Source organism: Argiope bruennichi, chromosome 10, assembly GCF_947563725.1.
Source record: "Argiope bruennichi chromosome 10, qqArgBrue1.1, whole genome shotgun sequence".
In the NCBI taxonomy this organism is placed as follows: Eukaryota; Metazoa; Arthropoda; class Arachnida; order Araneae; family Araneidae; genus Argiope; species Argiope bruennichi.
The window spans coordinates 55,599,326-55,620,153 of record NC_079160.1 but is presented as its reverse complement, the minus strand read 5'-3'; positions in this window follow the sequence as shown (position 1 = coordinate 55,620,153).

Sequence of the window (20,828 nt, the reverse complement as noted above, 5' to 3'; positions counted from 1 at the left end):
AATTATATTATGATGTTTATACGATTCGAGAAATTCAGTTCAGTTCATTTTATTCAAATCAAGGGGGATTAAATATTTCTAGTGTTATTTTGAAAATTTGTTACATTGGAAATTTTTAATCAAGAAACAATGAAATATCATTATTTAAGAATAATAGACATTTTATTCAATTGAGTAGCTCTTATTTCTAGGAATTCGAGATATTAAAATTTCAAAACATGTTAAGAGAAATGTATTTATAATCTCCAACAATTGAAAAGACTGAAATCTTCGTAGAATTAAATGGCAAATAAAATGAAATACAACCCCATTTTCTAACAAAGTACCCTTTAAATTTCCATTCCTCACTTTTCCAACTCAAATTATTTTACTGTCTCTCGCTGTTTTCCAAATCATTTTATTGAACAGATTTCGTAAAAGAAAAGAATATCTTTTCCAAATGTAACTGTAACTGCAGCTATTTATGTAACCACTTTCGAAGCGAAAATGACTCAAAAAGGACCGTCTTTTGTTTTTTAACTTATCGTTATGAACAGCATAAAAGAGTAAATTTTTATCGGCGAATCGATCTTATTATTTTTTCCACCATCTTTTCATAATGCCTTTGAAAGAGAAACTCGCTTTATGTGATGTAGTCATAATGCTCATAACTGCAGCAACTATTTTATATTCTAGTTGGAAAATACATATTAAATTTTATTACGATATATTTTCTTTCGTACTTTTGGACCTTCTCCATCGACGCTTCCGCCAGTTTGCCTCCTTTTAGAAGTACATATTCTTTTCAACTCGTATTATTTTTTGCTTGTTTTGATTAAATGGTGTTCGAGAAAAAGAGGTAATGGAAGATTTAAAGAAAATATGCTGCCTATTTACCATCTCCATATTTATTCTACAATTTGAATATGGTGGTGATTTTTTTTCTTCTCTGTTTGCATATTCGGTCGATTTGAATTAGTCTGGTTCTTTTAAATAAGTAATTTCATATTTATTTGAAAGGAATAAATGGAGTTGGATCATTTACTCTCCAATCTTTTGAAAGAAATCTAAGGAATAACATTAAATGCGTTTATTTCACCAAGAAATGTGAATATTTCCTCGACAATTTGAACGAAGACTTGATGAAAGTAAAACGCTTATTCTCATTTTTATGTTAATTAGTGATAGCTCGGCTTTTAGAAACGTATTTGTTAAGTACTGCATTTTGAAACCGTGAGCAAAATTAATTTGCTTTCTTTTCCCGTATTTTGCACTTTTAAAAAGTCACGTTTTATTCTTGGACTTATTAAGCAATAAAAAGTCTAGCAAGCACGCAATCACTTTAGTTTCTTTGCTATACATTTATAAGTTTTCTTAACTTTTCAGGTTTCTAAAAGCTCACGCATAAATTATGAAACAGAATTAGTAATAGTTATCAATAATGCTCCTTAATGTATTTGAATGAGGTGAACGAAAGAGAATTTTTGGTGAATTCTAGAAAATAGTATATTGTGTCTTTTGAAAGAATTCTTTAAAAAATATATTGATTTTTTTATTATTAGAACAGATGAAATATTTCTTTTAATTTTTTATGTAAAATACCTTTTGTATACATTAGATATAAAATTATTAAAATATAACATACTACCATAAAACACTCGTTCATCAAGGACATGGTCCAAAATCGTAGTAGTATAAAAATAGAATGTCTTCTAATACAGTATTAGATGCTATGCGGAATATCGTAGAATATATTATAACGCTAAATATGCAGTGCAATATTGTGGAATGTCGTACAATATATTATAACGCTATATATGTAGTGCAATATTGTGGAATGTCGTACAATATTATATAATAATGAAAAGTATTATGCAATGCATAACATTTCATAATGTTGAATAATATTTTGCAATATCGTAAAATATTTATAACATTTCATGATATTGAACAATAATCTGGAGTATCGCAAAATATTATATAACAATGAAGAATATCATGGAACACTGCATAACATTTTATAATACCGAACAATATCGTGCCATACTGTATAATATAAAATAATATGGAAGACTATTGTACATAGCCTTTTATAATGTTGATAGGGTAAGGTGCAATATTTATAGGGTGGTCAAAAAGTAACTTTTACTGGAAAAACTCCAATTGAAAATAGTTAATTGAATGAAATGAAACTAAATATTATAGGCACATTTCGGGAAGTATAGAAAAAGGAATTAAAAAATTCTTCAAAAGTCTGTAATGAAATAACACGTAGGGCAAGATTAAAGGGTGATTAGCTTAAGAAAAGTATTGCCCTTGGACCAGGTGACATAAGTTGATTAATAAAAGATTATTCTCTGTCGGCATCATGCTGAATGTCATGGCTTTATATATATATATATTATTGGAACATTAAAGAAATTTTACATAATTCATTTCCTGTTGGTCCATTGTAAATTTTAACCTTTTTTGTTTCAGTACTTTCAAAATCTTTTTATTGTTAGTGGAAGTATTTTCATAGGGTAATTCACTTTTCCTCATTTCCATCATGTCTTCCAAAGTCTATATACAAAAATTCTACTTCATTCTTTTCATTAATTATAGCTGAGGGTAACAGTGAAAGCTATTCTATAACCACGCAGCATTTATTCGACACAGTCTAAACCAGAGATTTTACTGAGCAATTCAAATATGAACTGTAACGACCAAAATGATGTGACGAAGGTAGTCACAAACGTTAAATGAATTATTCTCAAATGACGAAATTACTGTCAATAACGATATAATTAGGTTGTTGGAAAGATTGGAGTAGCTACTTATACCTGTTGCAGTAATAAAGATCCTGCTTTGAAATATTCTGATTTTACAACAGACTTTGCAAATGTAAGCTCGAAGGAAAACTCCCTACAGATTAAGATCTGAAAAACATTTAAGTCGAGGAATATCTCTGATGTATCGATTCCATCAAATAGCATAATGAAATAGAATCGCCTAAGAAATCAGAATCCTGCTTATTATATTGGCGAGTTTTAATATCAAAATCTGAATTGTAGAAGCATAGTTTGTGTTGATGTCTGATTATAAAATCCTATGAGCTTTTATTAGATTAAACTAAAAACTTAACTTATTTATTTATTTTATATTAGCTATTTTTATTATTATTAGTTAAGTTATTTTCTTATAAGCTATTTCTTATTATTATTAACTAATTTTATATTGGTTATCTTTAAAATTATTAGCAATTTTTAAAACCCATTCCAAATTAAAAAAAGTATAATAACAACCATTAAAGTTCTTTAGTTCTAGATGGTTATTACAATAAATAAATATAAAATGTGTCAATTAATTGAATTAGCTCGCTTATAATCATTATGAATAATTTGTATGCATTCAAATATATGCCTTGATATATTGATTATTAATAAAACCTTAAGCAACGAACGCAATAAAAAAGTGATTTTGCTTTGAATGATTTTAGGGCCGTTAATTAACAGTCATGAAAATTTATTACATTGATAGGGAATGAAAAAACAGGAATAATTGAGCATTATTCACACGCTATGAATAATTTAACTTCGCCATATTCAGTTCCAAAATAAAAAAAAATCATAATAACAATTAAAGTAATTTTTCCTGCTGTTGTATGATATTTTCAATTAAAAATATGATAATTGATTACAAAAACTGTAATCAAGAAGAATGCTTAGAATGCATTCACATATAAATTAAGCATGTTGTATTGTTTATTATTATTTTTTTTAAATAAAATATTATTTTGTTACAAAAAAACCTCTTTTCAAGTTGCATACTGTTGCAGTAACATCTAATAATCCAAATTATTCTATTGTTGCAACTACATTGAATATAATTAATTGAACTTAATCTTATTAATATTAATTAATATAATTATTTCTTATTATTCTCCTAAATTAATTTTGAACAAAAAATAGGAAACAAATATTTTAGATTTGAGAGATTTTGAGACAATTAATTGATAAATACTTCAATTTATTCCATAGCCAGTTAACATTATTATGACCTTGCTCCAAACAGCATAAATGATTGCATTTCAGTCATACACATTCTATGGCCTACTCTCTGCAAAGCATTTATTAAACCTAAAAACACAATAGCAGAAAATTATACATTGCTGGATGTTATTACATTCACATTGCTGCAACCAACATAAATAATTGCATTACTCACATGTATTCCATGATCTAATCTCTTCGAAACATTTATCAAACATATAAACAAAACAACATAAAATTGTTCATTGCTGGATAATTTTACAATCCTATTGCTGCAAACAAAATAAATAATTTCATTGCAGTATCATGCATTTCATGACCTAATCTCTGCAAAACATTTACCAAACCTAAAATTAAAAAGAACAGAAATTTATTTGCCATTCTTACTGATGAATGAACATTATTTGAAGTCTAGTAGCAAAATGGCAGCACCCATTAATTGCACAAATGACACGAAAAGTTCACAAAAAGGTGCAATAATAATGTCCTGTTTACCCAACAATCACAACGAGAATATAAAAATTGACAGTTCTTTCCAAAAATAAAAGAAATTATTCTCATAATAGAAAATGACACTATAATGGTTGCTCTTAAATCCAAAATCCGGAAGTTGGCGTTTTGGGAACCCATTAACCAACGTTAATTAAAAACACTGTAATTGCATTATGACACAAAAATTTCGTGGAATAAAGTCTAGGAAAATAACCGGCATAGATAAAACTCTCGTAAAACCCTACCATAAAAGCTAATTAAAATATTTTTCTCCGCTGTCACATTTTTTCGGCATATTTTTTGCAGCCCGCTCAACTGCACAGCGGTTTTTCATTCGAAGAGACCGTAAGCTTTTGGATTTAAGGCGCAAAAACTAAAAAGTATAAAATTGCGCATAAAGTTTCATTAACGAAGACGTTTTTAACTAATGATTTAGAGAGGCTAGCAACCTTTTCTGTGAGCCGAGGCAATTTATTTAGGGTTAGTTACCAACAGTCTTATGGAGGGAGGAGGGGAAAAAATGGATTTTTCTTCGGAGTTTTTATACTTTTATACATTTTTTTTAAATATTTTTATTCTGTTTTTTAATTTACTTTGAGTCATAAACTTTATTCAAGAAACAATATATATATGTACATATATTCAATTACATATTCACTGGAGATTGTTTTTATGAAAAGCAGGAAAAGTGGAAGATGCAAACATGTGTATGTTTGTGGAATGGGGTTGAATATCGTAATTAATTTGTGATAGTTATAAAAATAATTAAAGAAAATTCTTTGTATAATGTATCCAGTGTATTCTTTTGAAATATACAAGGGAATTCATTGCTGGATAAAACACATTATTAAATTACTAATACTATATTAAATTTTTATTATACTGGAGATTTAAAAAATAATTGAAATTCATCTAATAATTCACTTTGATGCTTCGTAAATTTAACTGATATTGCTCTCTAAATCCAGGCTAGGCGCAAATTTCTTTCCAGTTTCCTTTAAAAGATACTCAGAAAAAATAACTACTCCCAAAATTACTTTCAAATCTGACTTCTATTAGGGGCGTCGAGAATATTTTTAAGCAATGGATTCTGTTTGGCTTCCTCTTTACTAAAACCCATGGACTTGCTTACAAACACTTCTAAACCAATATGCTTCCCTAGATAATAATGTTGGACCAAGTGGAATACTGCGAAATACTTCTTTTAACCATAATTGGAAATGAGAGTGAAATTGACTCTGCGTTTTCATTGACTTTTATTATCTCAAGGTTTATTGACCTTAAATGCGATCATCTCCTCAGTACATTAAGTAATTATTTTAGCAGTATGTGAGCAGAAGTCCAAATTTGAACACGTGTGCATCACTGAGTTATTCTTTTTCAAAGTGTTCGTTAGTATTTATGGTATAACTGACTCCAAGTCTCTGAAATTGTTATTAAAAAATTCATAACGTAATAGTTAATTTCTATTCATTTTGCATTGTAGTCTGCATCCTTTATCTAGAATAAAATGTTTTTAAAAAGAAATGGATCATACTGGTAAAGGAGAGGAAAAAGTACAATAATATAGCAGTGGAAAATTACCTACTGGAAAATACTGAACCATTTACCCAAAATAAGATGAAGAGAAAAACATCTACTCCATGCCATTCTTGCAAACACTCAGTATGTGGACATAGCCGTAAAGTCCCAGTTGCATTTGTCCCACTGATGTGGCGTGAAGTGGAGAGGGGGGTGCCAGCTCAGGTGTCGCTCTCGTCATCTAACCGTGGTTCAAATTTGTAAGGTCCGTCCAAAATAGCCCTTGTGTTGCTTTAAAACGGGGCGCTAATTTAACTAAAACTAAACCCAGTTGCATTTGAATGATGTAAAAAGCAAAAAGCATAAATAAATATTCTTATGATAATATTTTAAAATATTGTATTCTTAATTTTTTGTTAAATTAAAAGTTATTAATATTAGTATTGTACCATAATATCTAAAGGAAGTAAAAAGTTATTTAGGTTTTTCATATAACACCTTTCCAACATTTACTATTATAACAATTAACATTTTTTGATATTAATATTTTTTTATATTTTTGTTAATTACATGATTGCTAGAATATATTACGTTTCCAAAATAAATTCCTTTGCTGTTTACAGAAGACAAAAAAGAAAAATACAAATGAAGTATTTTTGACTCTATGTCTTCGACAATGTAAGGAAATTCATGTCTGCAATCATGGGCTAAAACCATAATTTTATTTCAGGTGACACTTAATGGATTCAAGAATATTTCCAATCGACTGTTGCTTTTCGCTTCATTTTTGGAGTTTCTTCGATATAACAATTCTTGAAAAATGGGTTTGCCCAGATAATTGAGGTTGGATCAAATTTGATAAGTCAACAACTAAAAGGGTTTCATCAAAAGGTTTAGACATCAATGATTGAGGTTTTAATCCCTAGTTTTAGAGAAAACTTGTTGCATATATGGGTCTGGGGCTCGTTAAATCTTCAGTCTTGGGCTACTCTTTTCTGTCGAATGGAAGATATAAAGTGAGATCAAAATATAGCTATTAGTCTTACAGTGTACCAAACTCAAAACAAAATAAATAACAGAACATGTACTTGTTCCCAATGACGATCTTTCATATAACCCCATTAATCTCATATAATAATATATATTACTTCTATTTTAAATGATATCTACCTGCTTCAAGGTTTCTTTGACCATCGGAAAATGTCACACTTCTCTTTTACCAAGAGCTCTTGACCCATGTGCTTGCCTGGATAACAATAAATTAATTGGTTAATAGTATCACAACTTGGAAATCAGAGGCTGTGGTTCTGAGATTCGATTCCATTGGAAAGCCTCTGATCATGTTTAATTAGTTTTTATCAAATATTCGGTAGGGTGTCAATGTCTTTGTTGCCTAAACGGTAAGCAAACCCTGTTGGAGTTTCAGTAGGACCAAAATCAGAAGTGCTAGATATGTGCAATTAATTATTGTGCAGCTTCAAACTGACTTTGTAATCTATCTAAAATAATCTAAGAATAATAAGAGGATAACAATAATCAAAAATATACTCTTCGAATTTCCATCCCAGGTCAACAGGAAATCTTTTAATCCATGATACATGTAGCACCAATCAGCCGATTTCAAAGGAAAATCCTCCATTTCATAGCCCTCTTCTCATTCCTGAAAGAGGAATTTTGAAACTTGGCCATTCTGACCAAAATAAATTCGAAGTTATTCTACAATTTCATAGAGTTAAGGTATTCAAAATATCACGGCATCTTGTAATTAATTTTTTGTTCACAATTATAAATAAGATTAATAATAATACTTCATTCTTAAAAACAGTCTAATGTTAATTACAGTGCTTAGCATAATTTATAAATAAGGACACAATTATCGCATGAAATAAATCATTAATCTTAATAACTACTAGTTTTTTTCACTATAAGCAATCGGGCTTTCATTTTTCTTAATTGCTTATATTAAGCTCAGTCAATTAGGCTCTCTTTTTTAAGCAACTTATGTGCGAAATACACTGCTGCAATTCATAACCATAAATACACTCCAGCCAAAATTTTAATAACTCAAGGAAGGGCTCTACTTTCCTTGTGTACAATTATAGAGAGTAGTTTTAAGCAAATGTCGTGCACCTGATCCTTCTTATTAAAACCAAAAAAGAACACCTACTCATTTGTTGTGGAATAGACTGACTCTCTTCCTCCGAAAGTTTCAAGTTTTGCTAATTACACGAGGCTGGAAACTAATTGTTATTTGAATCGGAAGCATTATATTTCTTCCTGTGAAGCCTTATTTTACGACGTTTTGCACGCAAGTTCTACCTTATGTTCTAGAATACTTTTAATGGAACAATTTAGAAGATGCTAAATTTGTGTTAAATAACACACTCCTAGCGTTCGTTTTATCCCAAATTGTGATTGATTGACATTTATATTTATTTCATTGAAACACTGAGAGAAAACTTTAGATATTCGAAGAAATGGAAAGTATTTGAAATAAATTATTTTGAATTGACAATTGTTAGTTATCTCAGCTAATTTGCACATTCTGAAAGGTCTAATTGGTAGTTACTAATTTAATTAGATTTTTGTAAGAAAAGGAAAGGGCAATATGTAATCAAACTGATTGATGCATTGCTTTGTAATAAGAGTCTTTATTACATGTTTCATAGGCATTTTAGAAGAATTAATTATTTCAGTGATTCAGAAGAAATGAATCGCCATTTTCATATTTGATCTCAGACAAAGAATTCATTATTTCTTTTCCTTTGAGATTTGTAGAGAAGGTTTAGGAGCAAGTAATTTTGTTTTACATATATGCTGGTAAAGTTTCTCTACCTGTAAAAGATTAGGATTTTATGAAATTGAGATTGTCAGACTGCTGTATAATTCCTGTTAAAACTATTTACATTGTTTGTTCCGCATGTCTGACATATAAATTCTTTGTTGATAAGAGAAGAAGGGTTAATAATGCAACGAAAGAGATCACACTTTTGTTATAATTTATCTTAAAACATTTTATACAAGTATTAATTTCTCCCTAATTAAAAATATATAATCATATTAACGTTGACTTGTTTCAAGTTCTTTGTTGTTATAAAAAGATTTAAAATATAATGTAGTATTTTATTCTATAAAAATAAAAGCGATGTGTGAATTCCCAAATAATGAACTCATTTCTATAATAGATGATTTTGCAAACTTCTGCAAACATTAATATTAATTTTCTCCCGAAATATTTTAGTCCAATTTTTGGAAAAGAAACAAATTGTTATACAATAAAAATGAACTGTAGACCGAAAAGGGTTGACGAATATATTTTTCTAAATTTATATACAGAACAGAACGCCGTCTCATACCCCCGTATCCGTGACCATTCTGGTCACTGAAAGGTTTGGTGGGCATGTTACGGGAATTTTATTTAATTAACAAAATATTTACAGTAGGAGAACGAAAGAAAAATAATTGTTCACAGAATTTACAATTATATAAGAAATTATATTATGATGAGACCGTTTACATAATTTTTCAACTTAGAAATATAATTGGTAGTAATAAACTTAGAAAAATAATGAGATTGAGAGATAATATTTGTAAAAATACATATAATCTGTGTTCACTTATTTTTTATGATAAAGTAGATCAGGATGCCTTAAAAAAATCAGATGGAAAATAATTTGAGAAATGAAAATGAAGACAATCTCTGTTTGATTGAAATGTGTGACAGAAGACTGCAGTGCTTGTTTTTTCCCTTAGCCTTTTTTGGTATGAGACTTAATGTTGAGAGCTATGGAGGCAAGAATAGGTCTTTATTTCCACTTATAAATTTTTAAAAATAAAATTTATATTTTATTTAATTGCTTCATGTTGTTATAATGAATTTAAAACTCTTCTGACTTTGTTACGCATTATGTCCCAAACGTTTCATTATACTATTAAAAAAACTATTGAAAATAAACTCAATATGTACAGGTAATGCACGATATACATAAAAGACAATTTATACACATATAGAAGTTTAGCTATGAATTTATTCCTTAGAAAAGTAGCATCAGAGCTCAATGCATGATAGCTTGAAACTCCTTGCTTCCTCGGAGTTGAATTTCAGAATTATAGAATTGAAAATCAGAACTTTTGTTCGATCGTTATATCGAAAATTAGTACTCCATTTCACGTTTTTTGAATAAACCATTTGTAAAGAGCATTGTTCATTTCTTTAATATTATAAAATTTCACAGTTTCTCGCAATTTAACTGATTTGCTTTGTGGCACTGTATAATGCTGCATCTTTTTATTTGTTTTTTCAATCACATATCATCGCCTAGTTACACTCCGATGCCAACGAATTATTTTTAATTGAACGAAATCACCTCTATTTTTTGATAACTTAGTTAAAGTTTTGCCTGTGCCAATTCTGCTCCCAATTTGGGACATTTTCCACTATTAGCAATTTTGAAAGCAGGTACACAGTTCTGAAAAATTTCAAGTCTTGTATAGCTTGATGTATCCAGTTTAACGATAGCAATCATTAGCAAAAAAAATATCTAATAATAAAATATCTTTTTTACAATTCATAGTAATTCTCTCTTGGATTATATAAAATAGAGTAATTCAAAGTGACTCTCAAAACAAAAATGATAAGAAAAGTTTTATCATTAGCATATGAGTTAATTTCTGTAAATCTCGATTTTTTTAAGCATGGTTTGTTATCAAATAATGAGAAAAAAAGCTTAAATCTTAAATATTTAAAAAAAAAAAAAAAAAAAAACCTGCAAAAATATATTTTAGAAAATACCTAAAATTAGAATTTTTGCTCTGCATTATCAACATAATTCAGCTCCCCATTACTTTCACTTCAATGAAAAATTCTAATAATAATCTAAACCAAGCTGAAATCTGTTTTTTTTTTTTAATTAGGTAAAAATAATAAATCAGAATTCCTTGCACCGATTAATGGGAAATTTTTGCATATACACTGATTAATATCTGCATGTGTTGTAGAAAGCTATAAATTACTATTAAAAAATAAGCAAATAAAATTAAATGAAGTCGAATAAATCTTATTTAATCGGGAGTTCTGCAGTAAGAATAAATCGTTTTTTTCTGCAGTTGCTCATTATTTTATGTATCTCTACTTTCAAAATAAAATAATAACGACAGTTATTTGTTATATTAGAATAAAGCGTTTCATGGAAATGTTTGATACGATAAATATTTTTAAAAAATGATTATGTATTTACAAATTATTAAAATATTTTCAAAACATTTCCTTATTATTAAAAAGATGAGACTTATCAGAGTAATATAAACTTCGAAATATAGTTAATTTAATAAAGCATTCACGTATTTGTCTTGCCGGCGTCCTGGCTTAGGGGTAGCGCGTCTTCCCCGTGATCTAGCCGTCCCTGGTTAGTGTCCTGGTTCGAGCATGGTTGTTCTCTTCCTTGTGTTCTATCTGTGAGGTGCGTGAATGAGCCCCCCTGTATAAAGGGGTTGTGCAAGCGAGTGTGCATTGCTATCTTCATTTGAGCTGGAAGTCAGACTTCTGCCCTCAGGTGCTCAGGGGTCTTTACCCTCAGAAGCTACTGCGCAACAATTTTGCTTAAAATAGTCATACGACAGAAAAAAAATACGTATTTGGCTTGACGTTACGTAAACGTTAATATAACTAAACTAAAACTATTCTCATTAAAAGCTATGATGATAAAATAATAGATGCTTTAAAAATATCTTTCATATACATCTTTCATTGATACATATTTAATTAACATTTTGTTTCTGATAATACATGATGGATGAAAAACGTACACTAATTTATTTTTGACATTGCTAAACCATCTTGTCTGTGTAAGTACTTCATATAAGATTTATATAGTATTATTTCAATATAACAAAGATTAATAAGATAAGAATAAAATATGACATAAATATTATTTAAATTGCTCAAAAATATAAAAACATTAAACTTATTATAGGTCTAAAATTCTTGCATGTTTGTAAAAGTGACACGAAAATGATAAGAAAATGCCCAAAAATAATAAATAAAACCATAAGAACTCAAGTACTAATGTTTGTATCTTAAGTGCCATGTTCTTCAATGGACACACGTTATGATTCAGAAATTTCCTGAAATTTAAGATCGGGATTAAAAGAAATTCATTTATTATATGCGTAAAGTGTAATATAGGTGCAAAGTACTTCATATAATTAAAAAAATAATTCTTCTTAGTTATATTTCACCTACATTGTCGAAGAGTTTATTTCATGCAATGTTTAATCCATTACTTTTAAAACAGAAGATTTTGAAAATTCCTTTATTTGCAGTAGATTCAGAATCTGCCAAAAATTATTAAAAAGATTAAAAACAAAATCCCTTTGATCTGGGCGTCCCGGGTTCGAGTACCGTTTCGGGCATGGTTGTTTTTCTTCTGTGCTCTATCTGTGAGGTGTGTGAATGTGCCCCTTGCAAAAGGGGTCAGAGGGCTTATAAAGTGTCATAAGTCTAAACAACAACAAATATTATTAAAATAGCAAAAGTTCTTTTTTCTTTTATAGTGGAATATGAAGAACTAGTAACACTTTATTGAATAATTAGAAAAGAATATCTATCTAGTTTTATTTTAAAAAGAGAGATATCCCATTGGATTTCGAACAATTCCCCCTCATATGTATTCTTTTATTCGAAATTAATTCTAAAGAGAATCTTCATTTCAAGTATCTAACTGATCAATATAAAATTTGATTCCTCTTTTACTGAAGAATTTCGGTATAAAATGCAAATCCACCCATATTTTCGAGTAAATAGCTAAGTAAAATCAAACTGCCTCAGGCTACCAAGAAATAATTTTGAACAGAATAAAAGGTAAAAGCAAAATAAAAAACGTGATCTTCATGAATAAAAAAGTCTAATCAAATTTCAAAAAACTTCATCGTTCTCAAATTGATCGTTGAGCTTCGTGAAGCATATCGGGAAAATATATTTATACATGGAAAAAGAAAAACTTAACCTAATTTAGTTTTTCATTAATAGATTTCGATATTTAAACGAGGATGGGAAAATTTATTCCACTTTTCTTCATGGCATTTTTAACAAGGTATTATGCTACATATTATTCTTTAACGAAGAATAGAAATTGGAATTCATGACGTTTCTCCTTTTTTTTTTATTTCTTCGTGCCCTGGGGGTATTGATCGGGTTTCTCTTCACTTTCTATGATGAAAAATTGCCTTTCTAAATTACTTCTACACATTCAAAATACATCGGATTTCAAAGATCAATTTTGTACAGTTAAAAGTTGCTTGAAGTTGTCAATATAGCAAAGGGCAGATCATTCAGTTTTAAGGTATTCGACTAGGTTGTAAAAATGCTTTTTTCCAGAAAATTTAATTTTTTTTTTTTTTATGATTTGAAAATAGTGTCCAAATTTCGTAAATTCTAAAACAGACTGTGGTTTGAATATATGTAAAATAAAACTATAGATACAAAAGTTTAAATAATACACTACAAATAAAAATGAAATTGGAAACAATGCTATTTTTAACCAAAAATGAGTGATTTATTTTATTTTTATCTTAAAATTGTCCAAAATAATATCTAATATGTTTATATTAACTGTCTACCTACTCAACAGTAGTTTGCTTATTTTTGGCGTTTCTATTAGAAAAGCACGAAAAGTACATTTGATTCCAGAGCTTCTAGATGAACAAATTTATATTATTTAAACGCATTTTCAGAAAAATGAATATTTCACTATGATTGATTCACGGAAAACATATCTCAAAATCAATTTAATAAAATTTTCACGAAATTTGGCATGCATGTATCCAAACCCTTTTAGAGTGCGATAAACGGCGGATTTTAAGATAGCTTCATTTAGATTTGTTTTACAGACACTTTCAATTATAAACATAGACAAATTTTGTCAAAAAAATCATTGACAAATTTCAAAAGCTCTTAACATTTTTATTTATTAAAATAATTTTTATCTTGCGGTCTATTACATTTTATGAAGTTTATATAGATGAAATAACAATTGAATATTTCCATTATTTTTTAACTTATTCTTTTTTTCCTAACATTGAAATTTTCCTTAATTTTTATTAACTAAACAAGGTTTATTTTTCTCAAAAACTAAAGGCAATGAATATATGTTTTTCTTCCAATAGTGACCTTTCAAGTCTATTTTAGATATTTAGTATAATAAATGTTTATGTATCATTTTTTTAGAAATTCATCTCCGAGCCTAGTCGGATATCTCAAGGTATCTTTCGTTTTCAAGAAAGATTTTGATAATTTCAATAATTATTTGAATCAAATACTCGTTATTATCATTATTATTTACAACTATTGAAATGAAACACCTTAAAGTGCATGAACAGATGTTTCGAACACATATATATCGAAATATTTTTCAATCAATTTGCTTTTATTTGAGTATGATAATTCTTTAACCTGAAATGTATCTAAAATATTTAAACAGAATGCTAAAATAATAAAGTCGTGACATTTTTACTCCATTATTTAAAAAAATATTATCTTCTAATTCTTTTGCATGAACAAAAAAATTCTTTATAATGCCAATTTTTAATATTGCTTAGCAATGGTTTATGATTAAATTGTGTTTAATCTTAATCTTAAAACTAATTTAATTTGCTCGAATTTATTAGAAGCATAAAGATTGAGATGGCGGAAATAAGAATTCAATATCAATAAATAATTTTATTTCTGTCATAATTAATTTGATCAATTAAATTTCGATATAATTTAGCTTTTTGACCATCGAATTTTTAAACATCGAAATAACTCCAATCGTAAAAGTGAGGGAAAAATGGTTAACTTACAATATTTTTTTCACTTACTTAAATTTTTAAAACCTTAAAGCTACGAAGATAAATTTTACTGCTCTGTTCTTACCAATTTTTCTTCGGTCTTTTGGAAAATAAGACATTTCTGTCATTCTTTAAACGAAAACTCTGTTATTGCTCGACTTGTTTCCCGCTTCTGCCATTTTTTATTTTTCTTGTTCTTTTTAAGAAATAAATTGTAATATGACTCCTTATTAAATATAAAATCCAATTTAAAACTCCAAAAGTGAAATCAAAAATTTACTTTCTTAGTAGTTTTAGAAAATTAGGTAGATAGAGGCTAAACATTAAATTTATGTATGTATGATTAGCTTCTAAGAAAATAATTTTCTCATCTTACAAAATTCCAGCTGAACAGTTAAAATTATTTTGCATGAACAACTAGGGGCGAATTATCAAATAGACACAGTAGGTAATTACTTAAGGATTTCTCAATAACACAACGCTCCGGTTTCCGAGGTTTGTTTTTGTAATATTTTCAGAATAATTCTATTTTTGATTTTACTTTATTCGCAAGCATCTCGTACTCCAGTTTATTCAAATTAATATCAAATCTTATTTAAATTATAAAACATTATTCTAACATTCTTCAGTAATTATTGTTCTCACAATTTATATCGTTTTAAAAATGCTATATAAATATATACATTGTTTTATAATTTAAAATGATATTTGAATATATAATTAAAATTAGATTCTGTTACAAAAATTTGTTTTTTATTGAAATTATTTATAGATTTTAACTCTGGAGTTTTATTTATCCTAAGGTAATGAAACAATACTTTTAAATGTGGCTGCGGTTATATGTTTTTTTCAAAGTTTGCTACTTATAAATATTTGCCTAGAGAGTTAATTATAAATTCAAAAAATATCTCTTTGAAAATTGAAAATGGAGAAAAAAGTAGTTGCTTCAGAATTTTTTTTTTTTTTTTTGCTTAAGGACTTCTAGAAGACTTAATATGAATTTATAGACTATATGTAAATAAATGAAGAATATGGAAGATTCTTATTGACTTCTTCTTGCAATTAATTAAAAGTAAGAATGTATTAATATGATAATCATTTAATATATACTGAAATCCTAACATATATATTAAAAATTAAAAAAAAAAATAACAGATAATCGTGTCTCTATACAGTACCCAAAGTTTGACGAATGTGGGAGATAGAAAAGCATGATTTTTTTTAGATTTTATCACCCGACATCCTAGCAATATCCCATTCACTTTCAACAGGTACAACTAATGGTGATATTGAGCTGGCTGGTACTTCAGTACTGCTTCCACTGAAACTATGTATGGAGATATAGCAGTCACTTAACTGCGAAATCTCTTCAATTAAAAAGTGAAAAGGAATAAATAACCTTTGAAAAGTTAGACCTAGACATAAATGGAACTTTGATAGAGCTTGCGGGTTCCGTTCAAGGCAAAAGTAAAATTATCAGAAAACAGCTGATGACTATCAGTGGTCACAGCAATAAGCTTACTTTGCAGTAAACTCGTAAGTTCTTTTAGTCATCGGCTTTTTGAATTCATGGAGAGAGTTTAGGAATATCGAATTCTGGAATTAGTAACGCCAAGTGTGTTGAAATCTGGATACTCTGTTTATGAATCCTTGATTTAGATATTTTTTGATTAGGATAATATTTAGATATTATTATTTTAACTCGTCCAAAACACTCACCAATTCAATGAACTTGTAATCCTCTTCGAGGAGAATGCCCCCCCCCCCTCCAGTCATAAAGGGGTCAGGTGGATCTTCCTTCTCATACACCTATCATTCTGTTAAACGAGGAGCAGGCCGCCACTTTAAGACAATCTCCTCTAAATTCTCTATATTATTCCAAAATCTCGTTCGAAAACAAAATAAATCCAAACTTCCAAATAGTTGGAAAAGTATTGCCAATTTTTAATATCATGTTCTTCGGTGTTTTAAGATTTTCTGCTGTCATCAGTAGTGTACCTAAGTCCTTATTTTCAATTTTAATCTCGAGATACTGTTCGAATTTTCGTACTCATGATATTCCCTTGCTGCAGTTTTCCTTTATTATGTGATTTTTATATATATACTAGCCGCCTTTGGCAACCAGCCGGTTCGCCGATCTTAATGCTCGTTAAATTTTTCAGTTAAATATTTTAAGTAATTTGTCTTTAATAGCTTCTTCATCAAAATATTTTTCAGCTTCAAATTTTGATAGTCATATAATTCACTCAGACTATTAAAAATGCCTTGAACCATAATGTATTATGTATATTTCTAATTTTCTGTCAGCTCCTGTAAATTTCAACTTTAAATTAAAGTGGAAATGATTAAACTGAAATCAATGTGAAAAACACATTTTACGGAAACAATATTTTTTTTTCCCTACTGAATACTGAAAACAGAATCGATCAACATTTAAGTCTTACATGCACTAAAGAATAATTTTCATAATTTATGTAGTATCTTAAGAAACATTCTACAAAAACTTTTCCAGATTCATCATAAAATTCAGTTTTTAATTTTGCTTTCAAAAGGGTTTAAATGATATTAAAAACAGTATTTTATTTTGTTTTGGTTCATAAATATACTTAAAAAAATAATAAAATCTAAATTTTATACAGTCATTTTGTCCTATGAAATATTCTTGACACTGCAACTTTTAAATAAGTCAATGAATGTTGCTACCTTCTGCTATCAAATATGAACGATTTATGAAGTTTTGAATAGAATAGTTTAGAACAATCAGCTTCTCATAATCGTAGGCCAGTCAATCTTGAGAAATCCTGATTGGAGTATCATATTTGAGATGCTCGATGAAGTAGTCTGATTCTAATATCACCTGTTTTTATTGAACAGTGATATATATTCATAAATCCGTCTGTTTCAAATACTGATTTAGTTGATTGGAATGCAATATTTTTAATATAAAATGTTAGCATCTGAAAAATATTTTGTTAAATATGATTCATAGAGTATAGTATCTAGATAAAAGTTAAACATTCGTCATTGATTAGACCATTTTTAAACTCAATTTACACATAATATAATTATTTACTTCATTTATACAATTTTAATACATTTATTACTGTTATTAAAGGTTTACAAATTAGCCGTTTGAAAGGATATATTAAGACATTTTTAACTTAAATAAAGGTGTTTTATTAAATTAATAATATCGATATTGTAAAAGATTATAGAAAGATTTTCTTTGCATTTACTTTTTTATAAAATGTCCTCTTTCATATTTATTTCATTTCTTACAAACATGCTGAAAATTACATCTTTATATGTTTAATTTGTTATAAAAGTTGATTCATTTTTTAATGTGAGCTTTTGTCAATATGATGGCAATACGTCGATAAAAGCTAATTTTCCCCATTGAAGCATCACGTGCTCGTACATGTTAAATTTTGTTTTTATTTTGCACGATATAAGTTGTAGAAAAATATAATTAAATCATTTTTTTAAAAAAATCATTAAAAATAGAAATTTACCGTTTTGATTCAAATATTAGTATTATTAAAAAAGATATTTTTTTAAATCTTCAATATGATGTATAAATCATTTTTGTGCGATGATATTTTTGGAAGTTATCGCGTAAAAACGCCGAAACTTCACTTAATTTTTAATTAATTAAAATTCTAATTAAAAATTTTAAAAAATCGCTCTGAGGTGCATATTTTTTCCATATGCCTTCAAGGTATATGTATGTAAAATTTTGTAGCTGTAAGGCAAAGGGTTTGACCTGCAGAGTGCCAACACACATACACACACATATTGAGCTTTATTATAAGTATAGATATCTATGAAATATCATGAATTATCTTATTTGAACCAATTATACCTTAATAGCTGGCAATGATGTCTATCATAGGCATCGATGGAATATTTATTATTATTTTTTAATAATATACTCTATTTCAGTTTTCTGGGAATTTAAATTGTTATTTTTTCATTAATGTGTAAGGTTTAATAATGAAAAAATTGAAATTAAACTTTTGTAAAACGGCGACAGACGAAAATTTGATTAAAATTATAATTTAAAAATATTTTTCATTATCATTGCTTAACACTTATAAAGACTGTTAGTTTTTAATCAAAAATTGTATAGTTCCGAGTTTTTCAGAAAAAAAAAATAATAATGATAAAATTTCAACAGTGGTTTATATAATTAATCATTTCAGAATAACGGAAAGGAGAAATTATTTATAAACTGATTACACAGGAAGCAGTTTTTCATAAATATATATATATATATTTTTTTATAAATGACGTAGAGTAAGAGCAATTATGTTAGATTCAACACAATGAAATATGAAAGAAATCCTATTTTTGAAAATTATAAACAAAGAAAAAAATGAAATTTTAGAAAGATTAATTAAGAAAATATGAATAAACTTGAAAAATTGATCAAAGAGTTCATAGAAATTCAATTCATTAATGTGTATGTCTTTCGTAATTTTATACATAAATGCAACGCGACAAATATGAGAAATGAAGTGGATACAATCAACGCAACTAAAGAAAATTCATTTTGGATCATATTTTATTTCTAGAAGTCTGATACGATGATATAAATAGCTCTCTGTTTCGTATCATATTTTTTTTCCAAAAAAATAAGAAAACGAATGCGATCAACAAAATAAATTATTCTGATATACATTATTCAAAAGCCGGTAACTTTTTTGAAAATAATTAGATTTATCTTTTTCAGTAAAAAGTGGGCATTAATTATTTTGTTGTCTCAGGAGTCATTAAAAGGGAATCATAAGGAAGACTTTCTTTAATTCATAAATTGAGACATGGGATGATGATGCTTTCATCTATTCAAAATTCTATGCATTTGTCATGGTAAAAATATTTTTATTTAGTGTATACTACTATTGTAAAAATATTTTAAAATGGGATGCTGAAGTCATATTTAATGTTTACAAAAGAAAATTGATTATTAAAGTATGATTAGGTGAGTCCGAAATGCATATAATTCTTCTGGGAGACAGTATGCATCTGTTGTGATATATTTTTTGTTAATTTGTGGATATTGCATTTCATTTTACAGTTATTTTAAATCAACTTTTATTTGGATATACATCCTATTGTGTTCATGTTATAAAAGAGAAGTTTATAGGATATGTTAAAAACCCAAATTTAAAATTATATGTATAAATGATATGTAATTAACCCTTACATTGCGTCGTGTAGCCATTTGGCTACAAATTTTTATTTGTATTTATAAACTTCATATGGCTGTTTCAAAGGGAAGCAAGGAATAATTGAAAATCCTTTTTGAAATGAAATTTTAATAAATATTTATATAAAAGACTGATATATGGCAATAGTGGTAATAGATTAAGATTTAACCTGAAAGCTTCAAAAAATACCAAGATGGCTGTTGTATGAATAATTCTACCATTAAAAATACTTTTAAAATATTTCTTTTCTTTGCAGTATATATATAGGTAAAATATATATAGGTAAATATATGTAGGTAAAAAGATAATTTTATTTTTATTACAGAATTATTATAATGTGGGTTTTGTCAATGAGATACTATTTAATTTATAATAAAGCCATTTGACATCCTTATTTTTTTTTTTAATTTCATGAAAAAATAATTGAAAATTGCTTTAATAATTTTCTTGAATTATATGCAATTATACAAAACTCTCAGATTTTTTTTGTAAAAAAAATTAAAAGTAATGCATTCCTGAATTAAGTAATAAATTATTACGTTAAATGATTGAAGTCTGTATTGTAACAAAATATATATATATATATATATATATATATATATATATATATATATATATATATATATATATATATATATATATATATATACGTTGTTCCTATGAAGAAATATCGTGTCATACAAAGTAAAATAGAAATAGGGAAATGAAACATTTAAAATATACAACTCCTATATGCCAGATTGTGCAGCCCGAGTTACAGTATTAAAAA